The 21,217-nt window shown below is 39.2% G+C and overlaps 1 pseudogene across 1 annotated transcript; it reads left to right on the top strand.

Annotated features, from left to right (window-relative positions):
* Window positions 1–395: 395 nt before the first annotated feature.
* LOC311179417 (small ribosomal subunit protein eS27-like) lies at window positions 396–20,509 on the top strand (annotated as a pseudogene). Its single transcript has 2 exons — window positions 396–488; window positions 20,245–20,509. The product of its transcript is annotated as a small ribosomal subunit protein eS27-like (transcript).
* The last annotated feature ends 708 nt before the right edge of the window (window positions 20,510–21,217 follow it).

Raw genomic sequence — 21,217 nt, 5'->3', positions numbered from 1 at the left:
TATAATGCACGAGAGACATCAAAAACACAATTTTAAATTAAGTAACACAAACTAGCATGCAAATAAGCAGGACCCCACACTGCCAGAAATGTGTGGTAAATAGGTCCAACTGATCACTGCTAATGGCACTTCTAATTGGTTCAAGCTTTCTGAAGAGTATCCAGGCAATATGCCACTAAATCTATAAACTGTTCCAATCCTTTTATCTGCCAATTCTACTTTAAGGAATACAAAGTAGGAAATAAACATGAACCTTAGAGAAAGCAGAGAGAGATGAGGTGGGGTGAAATATGAAAATGCCTCACAGCAGAGTCTGGGCACGGGAGAGGACCACAGCAATCAGGGGCCCCATCAACCCCTGGGCCTGTGTCATCAAAGGCCTGAGAAGATCAGAGATGGCAGATGTGCCCAAGCTGGAAAGGCCAGGAGTGCGGTTGGTCCAAACAGGGCTTGAATTTGATTACTCAGCAAAGAGAGAAGGCTTAGAGGTAAAGAGGTAGGTTAAAGATTCTAAACCAAATCGCCCCACCTCAGTTTCTTTACATGCAAGATACTGCCGTCAGCAATATTCATAATCCTATCCCTGATTGGGGGGTGGGGGGGAAGAGAGAAAGAGAAATCCAAGTGGGAGTGATGTTACTAGAATTAACTGCTCTAGTTCACTGAAAACAATCTTAGGCAAACCCCATGTCATCATTGTGCAATCAATCAATTACAACACCCTGATGGACTGTCACAAACCAGTGTGCGGCCACACCACAAGATAACATGTCATCAACATCAACAGGTGTTCAATAATCATTATTGACTCTGACTCATCCGTAGCATCCCAGTTTATAATGCACTCTCTTAAGTCACTTCAACATTTTTTTTAACTTTTTTCATGGCTTAAATGTTAAAAAAACATTTAAGGCTAAATTTTATGTTATCAGGAATAGATGATACAACTATTGGTTATTAAATGGATATTAGATAATGATCTAATATTAGATATTAGATGGATATTAGATTAGATATTAAATATTAGATGGATACATTTAAACCATGTACAACTACTGTACATGGTTTTACGGCTTCTGTTGCTACATTGCCATCACTCAAAAGTTGTGATTAGATCTTTTTGACTCAATAAAGAATAAGGTGAACAGTAATCTGAGGGCCCCACAACTCAATTAGAAACCTAATTACAGACATATTCTGAAACTCCTAACTTTATGGACAAACCAGAATATTTGTCAACAAGAGAAAAAGTAATGTGTGCAACATCCGAATTAGATGAACATTGGTAAGACTACTGCTCTCCTCCTGCATTTCAAAGCTTATGTATTAATATAACATTTCACTATCTTCACAAGAAGATAAACTAATAATGCAAAAAGCAAACAATATGAAAATTTCCATTCCTTCTTATACTCACTCATCTAACAGTGCTTCTACTAAGAAAAATGGAAGCCAGGTTTCAATAAAAACATTTTGAAAGCCTTTTTTTTTTTTAATTAACTTCCAAATTGAAAATTCTGCAACAGAATTTTTGGTCTGGGCCATTCCAAGTTCCTAGTGCTATGTTATAGACACTTAAAAATAATAAAACATCAGGTACACACTATTCTGCTGTCCATTCACAGAAATTATTTACATTTACTACACCTGGGAATTCTGCCATCCTAACCATCCCTGCTCTATCGAGGAGGCTGCTGCACTAAGAAAGTGTTTCTGCAAGTACACACACAGCAGACCACTACCAGCGTCTTTCATAATCAGAGACAACAGAAGACATAACTGACAGAGGTAAGGACGGAGAACTTTGATGTTAACGGGCCCCCATCTGTCCACCTTATTGGGCACTTTGGGATACAGTACATGGGAAGGAACTTCAAAAATCACATAAACCTCAAATTTTCCACAATAACATGTATTTTTATCTATTTACACAGAACCTCAAGCCTGTGGTTGGCTCCTAAGAACACTAATAATAGCGGGCACAAATAAGGCAATCCCACATTGTTGGGGAGGAGGGTGTTTTGCAAGGAACAGGAACAGTACATGATGAGTTCATCAAGGAGGCAGAATGGTCTTGGAGAATGTCCCTTCCTTAAATCCCTGTAAAACCACCTCTTACCAAAGCTCACTACCCTCAACAAACTGGACAATTTTACCTAAATCTTTTGCGAGGCTTGAAGCACTCCCTAGAAGGATAACAGCCAGGGTCTGAAATACTAAAAAGCTGAGTGTGAATCCACGCTCTAATGAGGATTAGACAGGTAAAATCTCTTCCACACTTTATTTCCTCACTCCTACCACAAAGGACCTTAAGGAGAATTAAAAGAGATGATCAGGAGCCATAAGGCAGCCTTTGGTGTTGCCTGTTCTTGTAAGAGCTTCCTTCCCTCCAAGTGTCAGGGAAAGGTGGCCTTCTCTCCTGAGGACAATTCACCCTTCCATCTATACTTGGGAACCATCCTCTCCCATTTCTCAGTCACTGCTGATTCTTGATTACTTGGTAGTTAGTCTTTTCTTCCTTTCATGCAGGTCTCTCCTCAAATGCCAACTTACTAGTGTTGTCTTCCCTACCTGTGGGTACCATCAACCACCAGTGCCTAAGCACCCTCCAGGAAAGAACTCTGTTCTGCAGTACAGAGCTCAGTGTCTGGCACTTGGAATCTTCAATGATCATCTGTGGAATGACACAGTGAACAGATGGGAAAGATCTATTTACAGAAAAGGCTTTGGGCTCCCACTTTCTTCATCATAACCAGTGGGCTCTCTTTTTCCTGGTTATTCTGTTCTTTTAGTCTAATCATATCTGTTACCATTCTTCATTCATGCTTTTTTCATAGCACTAAGTGTACTTAGCTTAAGGATTCAATAATATAATGCTTAAAACAAAAACTAATAGCCCCCTGACTCTACTCCCCACTCCTGATTCACTCTTTAGGGCCTCCCCGGTGGCGCAGTCGGTTGAGCACCACACTGTGAAGCTATCCACAGCCTCTGCAGTGTGGGTTCGATTCCCGGCCGGCCAGGGCGAGTCCCACGTGGCCCAGCGGACCTCTCCTGACTTGCCGGCTTTTTCCATCTGCCTGTTCTGCTCCCGGCTCTGTCTCTGGTGAATTCTCTCACCCTCCTGGGCTATTAAACTTTAACAAAAAAAAAATAAAGGTAATCATTTGGTTGTTAGATGTTCTTCTACTTTCCCTATTTCTAAAAAACATGCTAACAAACTGCTCTTAATTTCTCCCCAATTTCAGATATTACTCTATTGGCTTCTTCCTATGGAACAGGAGTTGGCAAATATCTTTTTTTTTTTAAATCTTCAAACTAAATAATAATGTCTTTATTTCTCTCATAATTTTTACGACGTGAACATCCTGAATTTCAGCCACAGCCTCTACTTCCAGGTGACTTCGTCACTGGGTCTCAGTTCCCTTTTAAATAACATACTCTTATTCCAGAAGGCAGTTAGCTTTTCATCATTCCTTCTGTCTAGGTAACATCCAAGGACGAACCCCCTAGGTACAAGTACATGTACCCAGTGGTCCCGTACCATCTGACGTCAATTCTTTGTGGATGCTGCAACCTCCGCGCCGGCAACGACCCTGCGACAGACAAGGGCAGCGCGAGCCGGCCCTGGCCGCGCCGCTCGGGAGGGGATTGGCAAATATCTTTATATAGACAGATAACAAATATTTTAGACTCTATGGACCATACCATCTCCACTGCAGCTCCTTTATTCTGCCACTGCAGCACAAAAGCAGCCATAGATAATATACACATGAATGGGGTCTGGCTGTGTTCCAATAAAACTTTACTTACAAAACAGTAATGCCTTGTTATGGAAGATAAAGTATTAGTTCCCCGATATAGTTATTATCGTCATTATTTACTGAATCAGTACTTAATTTAGTTAAGCTATAAACTCTATTGTTAAAATTTTCTTTTGCAATCTTTTCTCCTAAAGATAGTATCTCTTTATAAAACCTGCTTTGTTTTCTGTGGCCCACTAAACTCAAATGCTCTCCTACAATCCCTTAAATCTCTTCACAATTTAAATTGGATCCCCTACCTTGGGTTATTATATATGGAGTCCTCTACATTTTTTCCCATCTGTTTCAATGCTTCATAAGAATTCTCATCACTACACATACACCTAGAGTCCTTGTGTCCCTCTCAAGGGCGGACTCCTGTTTACACTCTCATGAGTGAATCACAACTTTCATTAATGCTCTAAGGAATACATGAATGAGAGATAAGTTTCTGACACCTTCAAGTCTGAATACGCTTCTCTTCTACCGTGATGGTTTTGGTGGGTAGCAAGTCAGGCTGAAGATCAATTTCTCCTTGGAATTTTGAGCACTGTGTATTGCCCCTTTGTCCTGTTCCTTCTACCACCTTTATGTACTCTGAATCATTCTGATCCCTAATTATTTCTATGCACTTTCTCTTCCTTCTTGGAAAGGTACAGGTCAGAAGCATGGGAGGGTGACAGAATTCACCACAGACAGAGCAGGGAGCAGAACAGGCAGACAGACCTAAGATACTGCTGAGGGGAGCAGTGGGCGAGGCAGGAGAGGTCTGTCCCGCCATGTGGGTTTCTCCCTAGCCGGCGGGGAATCAAACCGGCTCTGCAGAGGCTGTGGACAGCTTCGCAGCGCGGCACTCAACCACTGCGCCAACGGGGAGGCCCCTATTGCTGTAATTCTTTACTATAACCTGTCGCACCTGAAACAGTGTAAAGATGTAAACTAAGGAAGCTGTCTCTTTATGGACTAGATCACAGAATCAGAACTGAATAGGATTTTTGAGATCACAGAGCCAAACACTTTGATTTTTAAAGATGACTGAGACACATCTGCATAATACAGAAGAAGAAATATCAATTCCAAATCCCAGTACATCTCTTCAGTCAGAGAAAATCATTTAAACCCCTAATCTGGTGATAAAAATCAACTTGCTTGATAAGAATCTCTATAAAGGGTAGCAGTGAGGCAAGTGGCCAGAGCTATCCAATATTTCCCGGTAAAGTAAAATCTTTGTCATTAGATCCTATGCCCTAATGTCAATTGACCCTGGTCAGGAATGATCATTTCTGCAAACACAGACCTGAAGAAACAAAACTCCCATCAGCCAAGTCCACTCAAGGTCCAGAGTCCTGAAAATTCAAGTTATATCCCTATATGGGCAGACAAAGGGTCTTATAAATGATACTCACTATTATGTCAAATATTCTCACCAGAAACACAAAATCATTCAACTCTTTACCCTTTAATGCCTTTTGTGGGGGCAGAGTAATATCTGTAGACTTGGGAGTGGAGGTATCTAGTTCCCGACACAAAGGTGATGTGATTTTGTATGATTTTTTCAATCTCCCTGCATCTCCCCCAGTCTCTCTATTTGTAGAACAGAGACCAGAACACTGAGTTCTACTTGAAACAGGCGAAATCTGGAGGAACAGTGACAATGAACCATAGTGAAGGGAAAGAACTTAAAACTCAGACAATGCTTTTATCTAAGATAATGGAATTAAGGGTCAGAGTTGTCAAGTGGTTGCTTACAATTATTTAGAGCCACAAGAATTAGATTTTCTTATTTCTGACTCAGCCCTTAGCACTACATCAAGTTGCCTTGTCAATAAGGAAAATAGCAAAAGTGGGAGGTGAGGATTTGGAGATGTTCTATTCAGGACATTCAGAGTGGGCAGAGGTTAGAGCGATATTCTATACATAAAATATAACCATCTAGAAAAAGAAGAGAAGAGAGCCCATATACAGGGGATGGGGGGTGAAGGGGGGGGAGCAGGCTGTAGCAGAGAAAAGCTATGATCCATCCATGGGGTGAATAAGAAGCAATTTAAAAAGCTTGATAAAATTATCACTCAAGAATAACTTTTAAGCACATTGTAGACAAGCTGGAGGAATCCTTCTGATATTACAAACAAGTGAACAAAATAATTCATACGATGATAATAAAATGTGGAGGGAGGTAACTGCAAGCAATCCTGTTTAAATTCTTTGTATACATTATAAAGCCAGCCATTTGAATTCTCAATTGTTAAACGAAATTGTTCTGGAGTGATTTACAGTAAGGAACAAAGTCTACCTGGATAACAATCCAATACAAAGTAAACAAATTAAAAGAATCATAAAGCAGACAACACTCACTAGAGTTTTTAAGTTGGGATAAATAATAAAATAATAAAAGAAAAACCACATATTTATGGTCATCCAGACTCGATACTCATTCTGTAGGAAACAGAGCTAGCCCACAGTCAGTTCAGTCTCCTAAAGGCTGTTTGACTCTGACACCTCCTGCACTTTCCTTGGAATCTACGAATTTTTGTTGACTAGAAATTGAGAAGCTATTTTTTTAAGCTCTGGATTTCTGAAAGATGATAGTTTTTAATTCTCTCCCGCCCTCAGTTCCCCCTTAACCCAAAACCAAAAAGGTAGAATGTACTGTTGTAAACGCAGAACCAGTCTGTGAGGGAATATACAGAGCAAGTTGCTGCATGATGTGACTGAGATATATGTAAAAAGTTCCTTCAAAAGCAAGTACAGACAGCAGTGGGTGATGGTGAGTCAAGTGGTTGACCACAGGAACCTCCTGCCAATAAAATGCCCTGAGCACTACAAATTTAGATGCACTACACTAAGAGCAGAAAAGACCGGTCAAAAGCAGAATATTCAAAAGGCAACCTTAAGCAAATTTAAGCCAATTAACTCAAATCTGTCAACACCATCTTTATCACGTATGGCCCATCTAATTTACCTAACAAATTAGAGTAGGTCACCAATTTTAAATTAGTATTATATCAACAAATAACGAATTGTTAAAACTATGCCATCTAACCCCTAAATTAACTAAGACATTTTCAGATTGGCCAGTAGCACTACCTTAGGCGGACTGCCTGAAGAGATGGCAGAATTCACTCCAGAATGAGCAAGGAAAAAAAGTACCTAAGAGTCTGTTGTAGTATCAATTCAGAGATCACAAACAATTTTGAAAGATAAACGTAATTTCTTAATTCCCATCACTTCCCACTTATATTACTTTATATTTATATTACCCATTCCAATGTTCCTTTCTTTCAGCATAAACTCAGAGACAGGCAGATGTGATAAAGATTTTTCTACATACACAGACAGCCAGTATAGTGGATAACATTAACAAACTGCCACTCTAGAATATAAGTGCAGAATGAGATCCATACCTTCAATCACAGGCACCCACCCTTTCCTTAAAGATGCTACCTGCACAGGGCCTCCCAGATGGCGCAGCGGTTGAGTGCTGGGTTGCGATGCTGCCCGCAGCCTCCGCGGCGCCAGTTCGATCCCCGGCTGCTCCCCGGCCACCGGAGGAGGGTCCCACATGGCGCGCAGACCTCTCCTGCCGCCCGCTGCTCCCCTCAGCAGTGTACTTCAGTCCTTCTGCCTGCTCTACTCCCCGCTCTGGCTCTGGTGAATTCTCTCACCCTCCCGCGCTTCTGACTGTACCCAGTGCTTGTATAAACAAAAACAAACAAACAAATAAATAAATAAATAAAACATGCCTCTATTAAAAAAAAAAAAATAAAAAAATAAAGATGCTACCTGCACATGTTGAAGCTCTTTATTGGTAGCATAGTGTAAGCCCAGTTTAATAATGGAATGAAGTAAATTCTCTCATCAGGCTGGACATGAAATCCAAGCACTGGTTCTTAAAGATTCAACAGAATCAGAAGTTTGTGACAAAGCTGGATATGACAGAGAAGTATAATAAAAGCAGCCCTCAAGCAGAGGAATATACAGTAACAGCCCTCCAGCAGTAGCGGGCCTGTGTCAGATGCACGTTTGGATCCCTAATACCCCGGACAGGAACTACAACATATTAAGTACACAACTAGGGGTTAGCTGAGTAAATGGATTGAACTGATAAATGAAAGACCTCCCAGGGCCTCTCCTGGTGGCACAGGTGGTTGAGCACAGCGCTGTGAAGCTGTCCACAGCCTCTGCAGCGCCGGTTCAATCCCAGCCGGCTGGTGAGGGTCCCACATGGCGTGGCAGACCTCTCCTGTCTCACTGGCTGCTCCCCTCAGCAGTTTATTTCATCAGTCTGCCTGTTCTGTTCCCAGCTCTGTCTCTGGTGAATCCTCTCACCCTCCCACACATCTGGCCTGTACCCCGGTTCTTGTATAAAAAATAAATAAATCTTTAAAAAAAATTTAAAAAAAAGAAAGCCCTCCCAGACTAGTTTCATCACTCACACTATTTTCTTTCCTCTACCCTCAAATGACCTAAGTGTCAAAAAATATATGGAAACCATTTTTGCAAGGGAATCATTCTAGGTTCTCAGCCTTCTCTGTTAAATGCTTGTGGTAACTTGCCCTGGCTAAAGTCTCTCTATAAAAGGATCACCAGTCATTCAAAGCACAAAAACATTCCTATCCCATATACATGGAGATACCCAGCTCTGTACACAAAAGTAGGCAATTCCAAGTCTGTCACTTCTGTTCACTTTAATCTGACTTAATGATTGGGCTTTAAACACCTTTCAAATTTACTCAAAGTTCTATTCTTCGTGTAATGCCAGAGTTTCTTAGCTAATTTTGTTTTCTACACACAGAACTTCTCTCTAGATCCCATAATCTCTTAGACCCAGTTCAAAGTTCAATTTGGCAGATTACTTTGATTCTGCACCCAGAGTTACCCACTCCTGAACAAAAAAGTACTTCTCCTTGCAGCTGTTAAAAGCCACACAGTCTCCTATCACCATCAATTCCTGAACCAAATACCTATGGTTCCTATCATCACTAAAAGCATGGAGTTACCATGGGGAGTTACATGGGAGTTACCACTGCAGGTTCCCAAATCTCTTAGCCAGGAAAAAAAAAAAGAATCTGGTCATTTATCAGCTGCCACAAGAAGGGTATATCAATGACAAAGAAAAAGGCAAAGATAATGCTTACAGAGAGCAGCGATATTTTATTTAGACTAAGAGCTATTTGAAAGGCCTTAAAAAAAAACCCACAACAACATAGAAGCTGCTTTGAACAACATTCAAAGACTTGGTAAGAATGATGGCAACAAAAAGAAGTGTAAGCTAAGGCCTTTAACAAATTGATCCCAAATAAAAAGGTTATCTGACAATATTTTTTAATTAGATACCTGTTTTTTGATATTAAGTTATACAATCCTCAAGCAGGTCTCCGATTCTAGACCGGATCCTATTTTTAAGTACATACTTTTGAAAGCAAGCTGTACAACATTTAACTTTTCAGATGTATAATAAGCATTTTTATTTTTATTTTTTTTTATAGAGGCATGTTATTTGTTTTATTTATTTGTTTGTTTGTTTGTTTATACATGCACTGGGTACAGTCAGAAGCGTGGGAGGGTGAGAGAATTCACCAGAGCCAGAGCGGGGAGCAGAGCAGGCAGAAGGACCAAAGTACACTGCTGAGGGGAGCAGCGGGCGGCAGGAGAGGTCTGCGCGCCATGCGGGACCATCCTCCGGTGGCCGGGGAGCAGCCGGGGATGGAACCGGCGCCGCAGAGGCCGTGGGCAGCTTCGCAACCCAGCTCTCAACCGCTGTGCCATCAAGGAGGCCCTAATAAGCATTTTTAAAAGTATAGTTTTTCACAAACTGAACACACGTATGTAAGCAGCATCCGTGTACAATACCACAAAAGCCCATTCCTGCTCCTTTTTGGTCACTACTATCTTTCTTCAAAGAGCCTACCTTCTAACAGTAAAAATTCATTTTTGCTTACTTGTTTACCTTATAAAAGAATAATTATATATTATGAACTGATGTCTGGCTTCTGTACTAGTTACCAACTGATTGCCTCTCAACTCCAAATTCACCCTTCAGTACCTGCTCTGTGATAATTCACAGAGCATGATGTTAAGCTTCCTCAGCAGAGGGTGCTGGAGGGACATCACAGAAGAAAAGCAGTTTGTCTTTCAGGTTCAAGAGTGCAGTGTTTTTGTTATGGTTTGTTTATACCTCTGCTGGTGGTCACCAGTGAGAGCACATAGGGACATCTAGGGGTGCTCTGTCCCAGGAACATGACTAAAGATGAGCTGGAAACTTTAATTTGCTGGCACAGGTCCCACCTACACTTGAGGATAATGAAATTATTCCATGGTTATTTTCTTCTCTAAGATAAACATACCCCGATATTTAATATTACTATTTGATCCCACATATTTTCTGTTTTTTCCTAAACCTTCTATATTCTATATCCTCCTTAATTTTGCAAAGTCAGAGATTGAACTAAGATACTTTATTTCGTTGAAGTACAATCAATCCTTATAAATATTGATCTAAAACCAAAAGTTAAATCTTACAGTGAAATGTTGAAGGCATTCCTACTATTAATAAGGCAGGAAAAAACAAGGATGCCGGGCCTCCCCGGTGGCACAGCGGTTGAGCGCTGGGTTGCGAAGCTGCCCGCAGCCTCTGCAGCGCCGGTTCGATCCCCGGCTGCTCCCTGGCCACAGGAGGAGGGTCCCACATGGCGCGCAGACCTCTCCTGCCGCCCGCTGCTCCCCTCAGCAGTGTACTTCGGTCCTTCTGCCTGCTCTGCTCCCCGCTCTGGCTCTGGTGAATTCTCTCACCCTCCCGCACTTCTGACTGTACCCAGTGCATGTATAAACAAAACAAACAAACAAACAAACAAATAAATAAAAACATGCCTCTATAAAAAAAAAAAAAACAAGGATGCCACCTATTAATGTTACTCTGCGCTTTCTAGAGAATAAAGAGGGAAATAATGAGACGCATAAACTGGAAAGCAAGATATAAACGTATTACTTTTATATGTGACTGTTTTTCTTATAAGCCCATGAGAAGAAACTAGGAAAACGAAGAAAAAGAGTCTATAGGAAGGTCAGTTAAAAAGTATGTCTACAAACATTAATAACTGTAGAAAGAAATCGCAAGCTTTCTTCACGTATGCAGTGACTGCTATCCACACGATGCTTACCAAGTGAAGGCAGCTCTGCTGTTCTGGCTATGACTGGTGCTGAGGCAAAGGCCCACTTACATAAGCAGACCTGAAAAGGCAAGCCCCTGCTGCAAAGTTCCACACCATAAATCGACCCAAAGAACAGAAGCCCACAGGGCAACTAGTGTTTACCTTGTTTTCATGACCATAATCACCACGATTCTGGGGAGAGCTGTTAGAATATGCCACCCTGCTAATACACCCAATTCAACCCCCTCTAAAATTCCTCCCTCTCCTTTCATGGTTTATCACATCTCTGAGGAGCTGCCACCTCACTCAGCACACAACAGCAGACAGGCAGGACAGTCACCAAGGAAACCAAAGAACTGACTTTTTCTTCTATTATGAAATGAGGGTGTTTGACCCATGATTTTAACGATCCAAGGGATCTGATGCCCTGAAATCCTGTAATTCTATAGCATCCTCCCCTACACACACACACACACACACACACACACGTAACTATGTACCAGGAAAAAGAGAAATTCATGGGAAATGAATGCTGCGAAAACATTAATATGGGTCCTGTTTCACTAAGTTTTTCAATCTCTAAGAGCATAAGAAAGCTGGGTTATTTTTTTAACATACAAGGAAAATAAATTCATTTTTTCCTTCAAGAAAAACTTACTAAAAAAGAAAGACTGCACAGAAGTCAGGAAGATGATTCATGAAATCTGTTTCTGTTAGAAGGCACAAACATCTTTGCTAAAAACATGTTACTTTAAGAAAGTCTCTAAATTTGGTAAGAATGAGCCATGAAATAATGATTTCCAAAATTAAATATAGCATCAATATCTAAAGCTGTAAATAGAATAAAAATAAGAGATGTCTTTAAATCCATCCTCATTCCTATATACCTAAGGTATAACCCTGGAGATCTTACCATCGGCACACAACTGCTTGATGCGCCACAGATCAAAAGACACTAGGATAACTCCATCTCAGTCAGTGCCTGGCCTGAGGAAGCCTCCTCATTAGTTTTGTGTAACTCTTATCCTTATCAATCATATTCAACTGTTCAAACCATTAGATTGTTATTATAGTGTTCAGATTCTTGAGGATCTAGTTATTTTCTTATCCATGCAGAGTCACCTCTTATACCACTACAAAGCAAGTACAATTCAAATACAAAAGCATAGAGAAAGGTAGAGACTTTTAGTGAAAGAACATGGCGATTCAAATTATTCATTTTTCTCATCTGAATTGACATTTGATAGAAATAATAAATTCACTTACAAAAGCAAAACTAGAATGATGGGTAGCAAAGGAGGGGAAGAGAACAGTCTGTTAAAATATAAGACACATTACCTCGATTTCAAAAAATTACTCAGCAAAGAGACAATAGAGATAAACTTGGAATCAGTCTATGGTGCCTCCGAGTCAGAGACTGATGGCTGCTATTTATTACGATTTGGGGAATTTGAAAAATTGTTTTTATGGTATCAGATACTAGTGACATGGCTCCAAAATAGTCATCTGCTCCAAAAATAACCTGAAATTGTGTAGCTAAGGTCTGGGTAGCTGTTTAAGAGGACATGTGAATTGAACTTCACACAAAAGGGTCCAAAGGCCAGGTACCCTGTGTGAATATATCTGACTGCGACCTCAAGTTGTCTGCTAAGTTTCCCTTGTGACTTTTACATCTATTCTGACCTCATAAATACCTCTACCCCAAATGATGCCAGCATCTGTTTCTGAAAAAGGCTGTTTCTGCATTCATCTAAAGTTTTAAATTAGATTCAAAAAACATTCTAGAGTAAGAAGGACGTTCCTAAATGGGAAACACTACATATTTGCTCCTAAATGGACATATTGTATGTGTCTATATAAAAACACACAAGCAAGCAAAATACATGCATAGAAAACTATGCCCACAGATGTAGATATCTAAAGTGAGACATACATATTATTTATATGCAAATATCAACAGTTAGCTTCCTGAGGCTAGGAGGATAGCACAACAGAGAGATACTCTGTCCTTCTGCTAAGAGCACAGGTTCTGCAAGCAAGCAATCTGGGTCCAAATGTAACCTGTCTACTTTATTAGTTTACTACTTTATTAGTTGCGTGACCAGAACAAATCAATTAATCTCTTCTGCCTCAATTTCATCTCATGTAAAGCAGGAATAATAATCATGTGAGGATTAATTGGTACATGCATATTACAAAATAGCACATAGAATATAATGTAAAATATTACTATTGATATTTATACAATAGCCATCTATGTACTGATGTACTACCTATCAATAAAAAATGTGACTGATGGGTCTCCCTGATGGCACAGGGGTTCAAGTTTCAGCACTATCAAGCTATCCCCAGCCACTGTAGCGTGAGTTCAATTCCCAGCCAGGGACCTAACCCACATGGCACAGCAGACCTCTCCTGTCTTGCCTGCTGCTCCCCTCAGCAGTGTATTTCAGTAGATTTGCCTGTTCGGCTCCCCACTCTGTCTCTAGTGAATCCTTTCAACCCCTGCAACGCCGGCCTACACTCCAGTTCTTGCATGCATATATAAATCTTTAAAAAATAAATAAAATAAAAAATGTGACTGACTATAAAAATCATCAAGCCTCCAAATCTAACTACCTGTTTTGCAAATATGAAAAAGAGTAACATGTTATACAACAAAGAATAAAATCAGCAAAATTCATTATGTGGGGGAGGGGAAAGATCCTGTTTCTTCAATAAGTAATGGCATAACCAAAAAAATAAAATGTTTTAAAAAGATTAAAAATTTTAATCTTTTAAAGATTAAGAGATTAATGAGATGTACTGATCAAATGCATTAAATGGAATTTATGTAAACCTGACTGAATTAACTATATAGAGACATTTTTGAGAAAAATCAAGGGAAAACATTCAAAGTATGGTACTAGATCATATGCTTTTCTATAAAATCCATATCCAAAAAATATGTACACTAAAGCATTTTAGGTGAAACGATAGGTTGGGATTTTCTTTAAAATATTCTACGTTAAAAAGAAAAAGAAAGGGGAAAGGTAAAACAAGAATGGCATGAAGATTCTCTGTATTTATGTCCTCACTTTTGTGTATGTTTGAAATTTTCCACAAAAAAAAAAAAAATGTTTTTAAGGTTAAGGGAAAGAAGACAAAGTAATTCATAACCATTTCTAAATTTGGCTAGTATCCATGACACATGAAAAATTGCAGAAACACTATGTATTTAAAACAAACACAAAAAAGCTGACACTTGTGGCATCTAAAGACTCTCTTGTTAGCAGCCACCACATTCCTACAGAGGTATGCTTTACATTGGGCAACATCCTCATACCAAGATGTAAACAAGATGTCTTGTTTACATGCACTTGTGACTCTGTATGAACTCTGAACACTAAACTCTTCCAGTCTCTTTATCATGAGAAAAGTTATTCAAGAAAATTAATGACCAAAACATATTTGTATTTTCAACGGGACGTATGGATTCCTTTGTCTTTAGCAGTTTGCCTCTTTATGCTTTTCAGTTTCCTCAACATTCATATAAATAGTTTTATACAAGTTGAAGAAATAATGCTTATTACAATAAAATCACTGATTAAAAAACTTATTTAGATTTCCCTTCTTCCAATTCCTTATTCATTTATACGGCTCCTAATAAAAAAAAAGTTCATGCTAGGCTATTATCAGTTCAAATTTTATATCAGAGAAATTAAAGCCTTCACTGATTATTCACAAATCTGCGCATCAAATATAATCACCCATTTCCTTCCAAAGCTTAAAAATATAATTATTATCCTTTGTCCCACACAAAATTATTTGTCCCACACAAAACAGTTTACTACATTTGTAGAAGGGGGTACATACAGTTCACTAGAATAATTCTCTTTGATCAGTAACTGTGTTTTATACCCACGCTTATTAGATAAGGAAAACAGTGAATTCAAAATATTGGTACCTTGTGAACCTTAACAATATTCCCAACAGCTGTCTGCCAAATATTTCTAATAATTCTCACCAGGCTACTGTCACCTTTCTGTGATTCACTCTGGGCATTAAATATCTACTGAACATGATTTGCTCAATAACTGTGGTAAAGCTATAAAAACAAACTATAACTATAAAAACAAACTCCAAAAACGAACAATAAATGTAATGTTAAGGATGAATACAGTTTTAACAAATAATTGAAAATAAGTTATAAGATAAGTACCTCTGGTCCTAAGGAAAGTTAATCTGAGAAATCTATTTCTGTATTGATCTTATTCCTCTGGGAATAGGACACATTAGTACTAGGGGATGAGAGATGGTACATTACATTATTATTAGCAAGATAGATATTAATTAGCTCTGCTCCCTTTCTGCTGTTAATATTCTGAGCAAAGGTTATTTCTTTAATTAAAACAGAAGTAGTTATATTCATCCACAGTGAGATCAGTGGATTTGGATATTAGAAATCCTCCTACTAAAAGAACTTAACTTCTAAGAACTTAAAATTGGATTTGCCTTTCTAGCATTCACTGCCAGTAAGAAACTGGAATGCAGCAACTAACATTTAATACATTATGTTTCTTAATCATTTTGTTACTCATGAGATAGGTGCTATTATTAGTTCCACTGTCTAGATAAAGAAACCAAAGCACAGGGATGTCAAGTAATTTGCCTATAAATGTAGAACTAGTAATGGAGTAGTATCACCCTTATCACTACTCAAAGTTTTTAAGAGGTAAACAGAAAAAGTAAAGTCATTAGCAAGTTACTCCAAAATCTAGTAGTAGCATCATTAAAAATCTTGCAAAATGTTTGTTGAACATCTACTGTGTGCTCAATATTGTTTGAGTTACTAAAGGACAGTGAAGAATCAGAGGACAGGTATTCCCTCCCAAAACCTTACTGTCAAGATAGGAAACAAAATGTACATATAAAACTAGTGGAGAAAATGTGTGCCTTCCCTGTATACGCGCTATCTCTTCATAAATCATTGATGACCAGCCCTTACTTCTTCCCCCAGTATATTTTTTAGATACATCACAGTTCACTGTAGAAATATAATCTTTCCACGAACTGGTGGCAGGGGATGGTAACAGAGTGGAGTCTAGCTAAGGAATGAAAACCATTCATTATTCTAAATTCAATACTAATTAAATAAATATATAATATGTATTATATATAAAGTAGTTAAGAGACCCTAGAGATCCAAATATGAATGATACTCTATTTGCTTAGTTTTGAGCACAGTCTAGTAAGAAAACATAATCCTACTAAAAATGTCACTTGGTGTGAGAGAGAACAGAATTAAAGAAGAATTTCAGAGACAATGGGAGCAGATATAAAGAAGGAAGCAAATACAAGCTGAAATCTCTGATAAGGTAACGCCTACGGATGTCATAAAAAGAAAAAGAAATGTGACATTTTAGAACTGAAAATAGCTAAATTATGCTCCTACTCCTGTAACAGGTCCTGAATATCCTACATGCACAAATGCATTAACTTCCCTCCCACAAAAATCTATCCCAATGCAATAGTTGTCAACATAAATACTTAATGTCCATCTCAGTCACTACTGTCCTATAATAATGTCCAGCAGTCAATCAAACATTGTAAGATATACCCAAAAAGTAAGGAAGGCAAGGATGAAGGGAAGACAAAACAATCAAGAACCAAAGTGATACATAACCCAGATGCTGGCACTTCAGGTTAGTAATTTTTTAAAGATTTTTATTTATTTATGCATACAAGAGCTGGGATACAGGCCAGAGATGTGGGGGGTGAGAGGATCCACCAGAGACAGAGTGGGGAACAGAACAGGCAGACAGACTGAAATACACTGCTGAGGGGAGCAGTGGGAGAGACAGGAGAAGTCTACTCCGCCATGTGGGTTTCTCTCTGGCTGGCTGGGGATCGAACTCGTGCTGCAGAGGCTGCGGATTGCTTCATAGTGCGGTGCTTAACCCCTGGCACCACCAGGGAGGCCCCAGGCAAGGAATTTAAAAATAAAAATAATTAACATGTAAAATATAATTTAGTAGATTACGTGCAAAACAGATGGTAAATTTCAACAAAAAAAGATAAAATATGTAAGAAAGAGCCTTTGAGAAGCTCACCAGAACACTCAACGTAATCAAGATAGGACTTAATAAAGTTGAAGATAGATCATCAAAAATCACCCAAACTGAAACCCAAAGAGAAACTGTTGGAGGAGGAGGGAGAGGGGATGACAGAAAGAAAACAGAAGAACTGTGGGATCAAATGATCAAATGATAACTTGTACATGTAACTGAAGTCCCAGACTGGGAAAGAAGGGAACAAGATAGAAACAATATTTGCAGGAAAAATGGCTGAGATTTTTCCAAAAATAAAGTCATCAAACCACAGATTCAAGAAGCTCAGAGAACCCTATATAAAAATATATACAACCAAGTAAACAAATACATTAATACAATAAAGAACACACAGCTGGAAACTTTACAGCTAAACTGCTAACAAAGTTAAGGACAAAATCTAAAATACAACCAAAGAAAGATACTACCTTGTAAGGGGAATAAATTGAAATTTCAGCAAACTTATCAGAATTCATATACTTCAGAAGATAACTTAACATATTTTAGGTACCAAAGGGAAAAAAAGACTTCACAACCCAGAATTGTAGAGTCAGCAAAAATATCTCTCAAAAATGAAGAGAAAATAATGGCTTTTCAAACAAAAAGCTGAGGTAATTCAGTGTCAACATACCAGCACTACAAGAAATGGTAAGGCAAGTATAATGTATGATACAGACAAAAGTAAGAATCTATACCAAAAAAGTGAATGGCTCCAGAAATGATAAAAATTGAAGTAAATACAAAAGACTTTCCCCCATATTTTTAATCACCCTATACGATAACTGTCTAAAGTAAACAGCAACAATGAATTGTGGAGTTTATAATATATGTAAAAGTAAAATATATGACAATATCAAACAAGATGGAAGGAAAAAAACTAAGTATACTGTGTTGTTTGGACCTGTATGTGAAATGTAAAGTAATACGGTATGTGAAGGTAGCCTGCGATGTATATTTTAAGTGCTAAGGCTAAAATACTGAATGAAGTATTTTAAAGAGGTATAACTAACATACCAATAGAGGAGATAAAATTAAAACCCTCAACCTAAAAGGAGAGATAAAAAGAGGAGGAAACATCAGATAGGACAGACAGAAAACAACCAGCAAAATGTTAGCTTTAAATATAATCATCAGGGCCTCCCTGGTGGCGCAAGGGGTTGAGCGCCGCACTATGAAGCAATCCGCAGTCTCTGCATCATGAGTTCGATCCCCGGCTGGCCAGGGAGAAACCTACATGGCGAGGCAGACCTCTCCTGTCTCTCCTGCTGCTCCCCTCAGCAGTGTATTTTGGTCGGTCTGTCTGTTCTGTTCCCCGCTCTGTCTCTGGTGGATCCTCTCACCAAATCTCTGGCCTGTGCCCTAGCTCTTATATGCATAAATAAATAAATCTTAAAAAATAAATAAATAAATCTAATCATCAATAATTACACAAAATGTAAATGGTCAACAATCCCAATTAAAAGGCAGATTATCACAAGTCCCAGTCAACATAATTTTTATATGAAATCCACTTTATAAACAGGTTAAAAGTAAAATGAAAAAGGGCCTCCCCGGTGGCGCAGCGGTTGAGCGCTGGGTTGCGAAGCTGCCCGTAGCCTCAGCAGCGCCGGTTCAATTCCCGGCTCCCCGGCCACCGGAGGAGGGTCCCACATGGCCGCGGACCTCTCCTGCCGCCCGCTGCTCCCCTCAGCAGTGGACCTCGGTCCTTCTGCCTGCTCTGCTCCCCCCTTGGCTCTGGTGAATTCTCTCACCCTCCCGCGCTTCTGCATGTACCCAGTGCTTGTATAAATAAATAAATCTTAAAAAAAAAAAAAAAAAAAAAAAAGCACAAATTCTTAAAAAAAAAAAAAAAAGTAAAATGAAAAAGCTATACCATATAAATATTAAAAAAAGACTACACCAATATCAGATAAAATATACATTAGAAGGACTATTAAAACATATAAAGCCATTCACATAATGAAAAAGGTTAATTCATCAATTAGATGTAATATTTAATATGTATCCACCTGACAACAGTTCTTCAAAGCACAAGAAGCAAATACTGGCAGAACTGATTGAAGATATAGATTTATAATTACAATTGGAGACAACACTCCTCTTTCAGTAATCCATTAAACAAGACCAAAATCCTGTAGGCTATAGAAGATATGAATAACACCATAAACCAACTTGACCTAATTAATATTTACAGAACATACCACCCAACAGACCTTTCCTACCGCATCCGCTGCTCCCTCAGCAGTGCATTTCGTCGGTCTGCCTGTTCTGTTCCCCACTCTGGCTCTGGTGAATTCTCTCACCCTCCCGCGCTTCTGACTGTACCCAGTGCTTGTATAAAAAAATCTTTGAGAAAAAAAAAACAAAACTGAAATTATACCAAAGTCTATTCTCTTACTATAAAGGAATTAAATTTAAAATCATTAACAGAAAAAAACCTGGTAACTCCACAAAATTTGGAAATAAAACACACTTCTAAATAACCCATGGATTAAAAAATAAATAAAAGGGGATATTAGTAAATACTTTGAATTGAATGAACATCAAAATGTAACATGAAATATATAGTATGCAGCTTTAGCAGTGCGCAAAACTTACAGCATTAAAAGCTTACATTAGAAATAAAGATAGACCTCAGATCAATTAAGTATCCACTTAAACTAAAAAGGGAGACCAAATCATACTCAAAGTAAGTAGAAGGAAGGAAAATCATAAAGAACAAAAATCAATGAAATTGAGACAAAAATAATAGAGAAAAATTAATGAAACCAAAAGCCTATTCTTTGGGAAGACAGGTAAAATTGATAAGCCTCTAGAAAGAGTGATCAAGAAAAAACAGAAATGACCCATATCAGCACTCAACAAAGAGACATCACTAGCGTACCACATTAAAATAAGAGGATAATTTAATCTTGCCTGTAAACTTGGAAAACCTGGGCAAACTGACTAAGATCACAAAAGAAGAAACAGAGAACTTGAACAGTCCTTCACCATTAATCATGGTGAAAAATACAGCTAAAAACTTTCCAACAAAGCAAACTACAAATTCAGACAGCTTTAATGGCAAATTTTACCAAACAGACTTTTACATATACTTATGCAGAAAACATTTCACAAGACCAGCATTACCCTGACACAAAGTCTAGTAACAGCAATATAAGAAACCACAAGTCACATTGCCGTCAGTGACAACCTCCCCAGCTGCTTCTTGCAAAGGATCGCCTGCATCCCTCTCCAGAAGAGAAGAGGAAGCACAAAAAGTGCCTGGTGCAGAGCCCCAATTCCTATTTCATGGATGTGAATGCCCAGGATGTTATAAAATCACCACAGTCGTTAGCTGTGCACAAACTGTAGTACTATGTGTTAGGGGCTCACTCCACTGTCCTCTGCCAGGCTATAGGAGGAAAAAGCAAGACTTCCAGAAGGACGCTCCTTCAGACAGAAGCAGCACTTAAAAATACCCTGAATCAAGAAACTATCCCAATAAACACATCTGGATTAAAAAGATCAAACCAAACAGCAAGGGGCCTCCCTGGTGGTTTCCCACAGCCTCTACAGCACTAGTTGGATTCCCCAGCTGACCCGGGAGCTACCCACATGGTGCACGCTGCTCCCCTCACCCCCACTGCTCCCCTCAGCAGTGTATTTCAGTCAGTCTGCCTGTTCTGTTTCCCACTCTGTCTCTGGTGAGTCCTCTCACCCCCACCCCCACCCCCCGCATCTCTGGCCTGCACCCCAGCTCTTGTATGCATAAATAAATAAATCTGTTTAAAAAAAAATCAGGGGCCTCCCCGGTGGCGCAGCGGTTGGGCGCTGTGTTGCGAGGCTGCCCTCAGCCTCTGCTGTGCCGGTTCGATCCCCGGCTGCTCCCCGGCCACCGGAGGAGGGTCCCACGTGGCGCGCAGACCTCTCCTGCCGCCCGCTGCTCCCCTCAGCAGTGTACTTTGGTCCTTCTGCCTGCTCTGCTCCCCGCTCTGGCTCTGGTGAATTCTCTCACCCTCCCGCGCTTCTGACTGTACCCAGTGCATGTATAAAACAAAACAAACAAACAAACAAACAAAGAAAAACATGCCTCTATAAAAAAAATAAAATAAAAATCAGTTTATGTATCAATACTACAGAAAAAAAAACATAATCTCTACAGATTACAAAATGTATCTGACAAAATCCAACA

The sequence above is a fragment of the Talpa europaea genome, assembly GCF_964194135.1.
Source record: "Talpa europaea genome assembly, chromosome: 11".
NCBI lineage: Eukaryota > Metazoa > Chordata > Mammalia > Eulipotyphla > Talpidae > Talpa > Talpa europaea.
This window is presented reverse-complemented; position numbering and strand designations above follow the sequence as displayed.